This window comes from Dipodomys ordii, unplaced genomic scaffold (genome assembly GCF_000151885.1).
Source record: "Dipodomys ordii isolate 6190 unplaced genomic scaffold, Dord_2.0 Scaffold40, whole genome shotgun sequence".
Lineage (NCBI taxonomy): Eukaryota > Metazoa > Chordata > Mammalia > Rodentia > Heteromyidae > Dipodomys > Dipodomys ordii.
Window position 1 is genome coordinate 11,620,345 of NW_012267256.1, and position 6,821 is coordinate 11,627,165.

Genomic DNA, 6,821 nt, shown 5'->3' on the forward strand with positions numbered 1-6,821 from the left:
TGGCTTTTTTCTTTTTGCTTATGTGGTGCTGAGGAATCAAACCCAGGGCCTCATGCATGCAAGGCAAGCACTCTACCACTGAGCCACCTTCCCAGCCCAGACTGAGACTCTTATTTCCACTTAACCATTAAAAAGCCAGGAGTGGATGTGTTACTCAAATGGTAGAGAACCAGTATCGAATGGGAGAAAAAGGAGAGTACCCTGGTCCTGAGTTCAAGCCTCAGTACCAGAAAAAAAATAAAACAAAAACCCCAAAACAATTTTACCCAGAAAGTTGCATTAAAAAAGTGGATTAGTGTTATATTTCAACCCAAACAAGCATATCTATTATCTATCTATCTATCTATCTATCTACCTTTCTATCTACCTTTCTATTTATTTTACCAGTGCTGAGTCTTGAACCCCAGATGTGGGTGCTGTTCCTCAGCTTTGTTGTTGTTGCTGTTGCTGGTCCTGACTGCTTGAACTCAGTGCTTTTCCTGAGCTTCTTTTGCTCAAGGCTAGCACTCAACTACTTGATTCACAGCTCTATTTCCCCCCATATACACTTTTTTTTGTTGAAGTTTAGTGGAGATAAAGATCTCATAGGTTTCCTGCCTGAGCTGGGTTGGAACTGTAATCCTCAGTTCTCAGCCTCCTGAATAGCTAGGGTTACAGATATGAACCACCAGTGTCCAGTTTCCCTGAGCTTTTTTGCTCAAGGTAAGTGCTCTATCATTACTAGAGCCACAGCTCTACTTCTGTCTTGTTTTGGTAGTTAATTGGAGATAGGAGTCTTCTGGACATTCCTGCTCTGCCTGGCTTTGAACTGTGATAATCAGATCTGAGTCTTCTGAATAGCTAGGATTACAGGCATGAGCCACTGGAGCCCCGTCTCCGAGCAAACATTCAGAAAGAAGCTCTGTGTGCTAGCCCTGGTTCTGAGTAGTTATCATCTATTGACTTACTTAATCCTCCAGAGGACCACGCGGCAGTTTTCTTTCCCACTGGAAAGATCGGAAAGTAACGAGGTAATTTGTCCAAGGTCAGTTACCTGGAAGTGGTGGAGGTAGATTTTAGTCTCAGCAGTGTGGATCCAGTTATGGGCTCATACTTCACAGGACTTTTTATTTTTTTTTTAAGTTCCTGGACATCCAATCACCTTGTTTTTTCCTGCACTGAGAAAGGCTTGCAGGTGGTTGTGGAGAGCAATTTCTGGAAGCCTGAGAGTGTATGGCTGCCGAATCCTGGGTGTTAACAGCAAAGACAACCAATACTCTTGAAGGCAGGGCCACAGGCCACCTTGGGTTATTGTTTTTTTTTCCTGGCTCTGCTGCCTCCTAGAGGTCAGTAGAAGTAAATATGTGAAACCTGAATTCCATCCCCCCCCCTCACCCCCATTATAATCCTTTGGCCAATCAAGAAAGGTGTGAGTGTATTTTTAAAAATACCTTTGCTATGTTCTAGTTCATTTCAGTCAAGGACCAGCCACCCAAGATAGCTGTGACAACACTGGTGGCCTTCATGCACCCCCCCTTCCACAGAAGACCTGTAGGGGGAGACTCTGAGAAGAGGCAGCTCTGGAAAGCAAAGAGCTCCATGCAGGAGTTCTGCCTGGCAGATGGATATTCACGCTGACTGCAGAGATTCTTGGTAAAATGACAGAGAAACGGCTCCAAGGTTGAACTTGAATATGAATAGATAGCCAGGAAGGCAACAAGTAACACTAAAACAATAATTTTCCTAGGCTTGGGATGAGAAGAAAATGATTTGACTTTCCGAGTTAGGGATTCCCTTTCTTTTTCATTGAAGCACAATTGATAATAAAGTGAGCAGACCCAAGGGACATGTGTGATAACTTGGGACAAATGTGTATATTTGAACTCAGTGCCTGGGCACTGTCCCTGAGCCTCTCTATGCTCAAGGCTAATGCTCTACCACTTTGAGCCACAGACACTGACTCCTGTTTTTTGGTGGTTAATTGGAGATAAGAGTCTCACTGGCACTTTTCTTCCCTGGCTGGCTTTGGATTGTGATTCTTAGATCTCAGCCTCTTGAGTAGCTAGGATTCTAGGCGTGAACCCCCCATGCCTGACTCTTTTGTGATTTTATCCCAAAAACAAAAAAAAAACAAAGAACCAAAAACTCCCACAAACCTGCTCCAAGTCTGGGTTCACATCTGTAATGCTAGCTACTCAGGAGGCTGAGATCAGAAGATCGAAGCCAGCCTGGGCAGGAAAGTCAATGAGATTCTCATCTCCAATTAACCACCAGACAAAGACAAATGTGGAGCTGGGCTAAAGCACAGGAGAGCACTAGCTTTGAATGAAAAAGTTCAGGGACAGCAGCCAGGCCCCAAGTTCAAGGCCAGGAAGTTGCCATTTCATTGGTACAAGCTTTTCTTGAAGTGCAGGTGTTGTCCAGAACAGCTGTGTCTATTCCTTGCAGGATAGGCCTGGTGTCCCTGGCCTGCCTGCAGCTAAAGCAGGGTTCCATTCTCCCTGGTGCTAGAAGTGGCCAGGTCTGACGCTGGCTTTGGAGGTGCCATCTTTGTTTCCCCAGCACAGAATTTCCATTTTGATTTCCCGATGATTGCCAGCATTCATGAATGGGGAAATCTCTAAAGGAAGTGGAGAAGCAACCATTGTCTTGTATGCTTTTCATGCTTGGTTCTTGGGGGGTGAATTTGGGGTAGACATACTCTGGATGGCACCTGACTTCCTGAACTAGGATGGGAGATATTTTATTTTTCTGGATGGGGGGGGCTTGAACTCAGGGCCTAGGTACTCTCTCTGAGCTCTTTTTTAGAAAAAGCCAGCACTCTACTGCTTTGAGCCACAGTGCCACTTCCGGTTTTCAGGTGGTTAAAATTGGAGATAAGAGTCTCATGGACTTTCCTGAAGGGAGATTGTTTTCAGCGTTGAAGTACCTGCCCAACTCTTGCTTCTGATCAAGTTGATGCAAAGTGTGGATCAACCTGGTGCAAACAGCTCCCCCTCCCCCTCCACTCTCCCTCTGTTACAGTGGTCCTCACGGGGCTCTCAATGGGACCCAGGACCCACACCTGCTCCCTCTGTTTGCTCTAAAAACAGAGGGCAGCCAGCCATGTCTCCCAGCTGATTTCATGTCATTATCTCTGTGTCACTACTGAGGCTTGAACTCAGGACCTTTCACCCTCCTTCAGGGCTGGGGCTCTGCCACTTGAGCTCTACCTCCAGCTTCTTGGTAGGTAATTAACTAGAGATGAGAGTTTTGTGGACTCTTCTGTCCGGCGGGTTGTGAACTTTGATCCCTACATCTCAGCCTCCTGGGGGTAGCTAGGATTATAGCTATGAGGCACCAGGGCCCAGCTTCCTCACTTACTTTGTATTGAAATGTGCATTTCCTTCATTTATTTCTCCTTTTTCTTCTTTTTACTTTCTGAAGCTGGCTGGGACGTGAACTCAGTATCTGATGCGTTTGCTCCTTGGCTGGTGCTCTACCACCTAAGCCACTCCTCCAATCCTATCATCTTTATTAACTTGATGCCTCTGTGGACCTAATGTTTGGAACACAGGTATCTACATCCTCCCCCCCCCCCCCGCACTGCCCCGAAAATGTCATGGATGAAGTCCACCTAGTTTGAAAGCGGGGTAGCACAGCTCACAGAGCAAAGAAATGATATGATTAGTCCACAGAGCCTTAGTGAAAACATTCCCAGACGCTCATTGCCACACATTAAGTCACTAGTGGTGCAGAGGGGCTGCTACTCTAGTCTGGGGGAGAGGGGTGGAGAGGAAGGCGCTGACACAGAGTTTTCTGTGTGCCTAGAAAGGAAAGGGTAGAAACGTGCAGTGAACGCCAGGAGCCTCCACCCCGGGACACAGGATGACCTAGGAAGGCTGGTTGCAGGGGCCTTGGTCCCTGATTTCTGATGACTGACAGCTCTGCTGCTGCGCTACTCTGATCTTTGAATAGTTTTTCCTTCCCAACAAGAATAGCTGGTCTTCGAGTGTCACTCTTAAGTGTGTACCGACTTGCTGATCTTCACATCTGCCCAACAAGATAGGCACTCTTTTGCCTTTTCCTACGGTAGGTTCTTTCCAGGAACTATTTTACAGATTAAAAAAATATATATTTATGGGGACTGGGAAGGTAACTCAGTGGTAGAGCGCTTGCCTTGCATGCATGAGGCCCTGGGTTCCATTCCTCAGCACCACATAAGCAGAAAAAGGCAGAAGTGGCACTGTGGCTCAAGTGGTAGAGCGCTAGCCTTGAGCTGAAGAGCTGAGGGACAGCGCCCAGGCCCAGAGTTCAGATCCCATAACTGGAAAAAAAAATAAATTATATATACATATATATGGAATTGTAACCCTTTCATACAACTACTTAACAACAATAAAAATAAAAAATTAATTAGAGAAACACAACACAAAACAACAACAACAACAAACAGGCCAGGTACTGGTGGCTCACGCCTGTAACCCTAGCTACTTAGGAGGCTGAGATCTGAGAATTGTGATTTGAAGCCATCCCACACCCAAGAAAGCCCCTGAGACTCTTATGTCTAATTATCATACAAAAAGTTGGGAAAAAAAGCTGAGGTGTGGTTCAAGTGGCAGAGTACTAGCTTCCTGGAAAAACTAAGGATAGCACCTAGACCCTGATTTAAAACCACAATACACACACAAACACGCACACATGGACATCCACACACTCAGACATCCACACACACAAATTCAATTCATTTCCACACACACAAGCCCTCAGTATATGACTTTGACTAAGATAAAACAACTTGAAGGGTTGCTTGCATTTTCACTAAACCCTGTCTTGTAAACAAGGGGACAAGGTCAACCCTTAGCACTGGGTATCCTTTAGAAGTTGCTGCGTTGTTCTGGATGTCAAAGGTCCTGGCCTGATGATAAGCAGTTGGTGGAAGCCTTGCTTTTGCAGTCCTTGGACTACCCTACCACCTGCCCCAAAGTAGAAAGAAAATCCACACCAGCAGCCTCCCACAGTCGAGCATTCCTCAATCCAATGCTGCCCTCTTGTGGTGCTGAAGCACCAACACACAATTTGGCCCTGCTCGGTCTCCTGAGCTCTCATTATGGCAGCTGCGTTCACATAGGAGCCACAGTTTCTCTTTGTGTGGCTATGGAGACATGAGGACCACTGTGTCCTGGAAAACATCATTTAAGTCTATTCTAAAGCACAAGGTGAGCCAAGTGCAGTGGCTTACACCTGTAATCCTAGCTACTCAGGAGCCTGAAGATCACAGCTTAAAGCCAGCCTGGGTAGGAATGTCTGTGAGACTCTTATCTCCAATTAACTGCTCAGAAAAAGCTGGAAGTGGCGCTGTGGCTCAAGTGGTAGAGCGCTAGCCTTGAGCATGGAGAAGGTCAGGGACAGTGCTGAGGGAGCAGCAATCTTGGCTGGCCCTGGTTGCTATTTATTTAGAAAGGTGGACCTGGGCCTACGGATTTAGACTTGAACTGTCCTGGTGAAGGGTTTGCACACTAAAATGTGAAAAGCACCAAGTTGCAGCAAGGGTTATCAGCTTTGAGGCACATTAAAGCATGTCAAGGTGCTTTTAAAGATCCAGCTGCCCAGGCCTGATCGTGATCAGTTTCATTGGAATCTTTGGGAGTGGCGGAGGATGGGGACAAGGTCCTTCTGTTAGCTCAGGCTGGATTTCACTCTCATGATGGAGAAGGGAAATTAGATTTATGGTTCAACTTCCTGATACATCTCACAAGGGGAACACAAAATGCTAAATCCCAACAACAAATCTCCAATAGCTAAGGCTAAATATTTCTCTGTCTCCAATAGCTAAATCTCCAATAGCAAAACAACTAAGAGGAAAGTGCACATTCTCGCTAGAAACAAAGTGCACACCAGTCCAAGAGATTAGAGGTCCTACCTAGTGTGGGTCAGAGAGCGAACCCATTCTGACCACTAGAGGACGCCTGAAGCAAGGAGAGCAGATTGGTAACCAAAATCCAAGAATCATCACAATCCAGGAAAAAGCCCCTTGGAGGAGGAATTCAGGCCTGTGATTCTGTGAGGCTTCAGCAGAGGCTGGAAACCCAGGAGAGCATCTGGTCTTCTAGGGATTCATCACAACTGGGCAATTGTCCCTGAAAAACAGAATCAGATTAATTTCCTATATGAAAACACGAATATTTCCTATATGAAGACAGATAGGGTGCTGATTGGAGCGAGAGTCTTCAGCAAGAGCTGCACAGCCCAGCGAGCTTTCTGCACCTGAAGGTCATACCACGCGGCCTGCAGATAATGCTGTGGTGCAGACAACCATCAGGCATGAAGGAAAACAGAGGCGTCACAGATCACAGGTGTTGCAAATGAAGTTCCCTGCAGGAACGGGCTAGGTGCTAGAAAGGATGCCGGCTAAGTATGGAACACAGACAGAGCGTGGGGTCCACGGCCCACCGAGGGAAAGCTTCATCTCAAGCTGGGGTCTGCAGTGGTGGCTCCTGCAGCGTAGCTCGGGCATCAGCGGTGGATGTGTGGGAACTAATCCGAAAGCCTGGGGGCAGAGCCCAGCAACAGCTCTGTTATCAGGCAAGCCCTTCCCTGGCAGGGTCTATGTTGTCATGTCTGGTATTTCTCAACACAAGTGCTGAAATTTTACCTGAAAGTCCTCCCTCCCTCCATCCTTCCCTCCTTCCCTCCCTCCTTCCCTTCCTTTCTTTCTTTCTTTCTTCCTTCCTTCCTTCTTTCCTTCCTCCTTCCCTCCCTTTCTCCCTTTCTCTCTCCCTTCCTTTCTTCCTCCCTCCCTTCCTTCTTTCCTTTCCTCCCTCCCTCCCTTCCTCCTTCCCTCCCTCCCTCCTTCCCTCCTT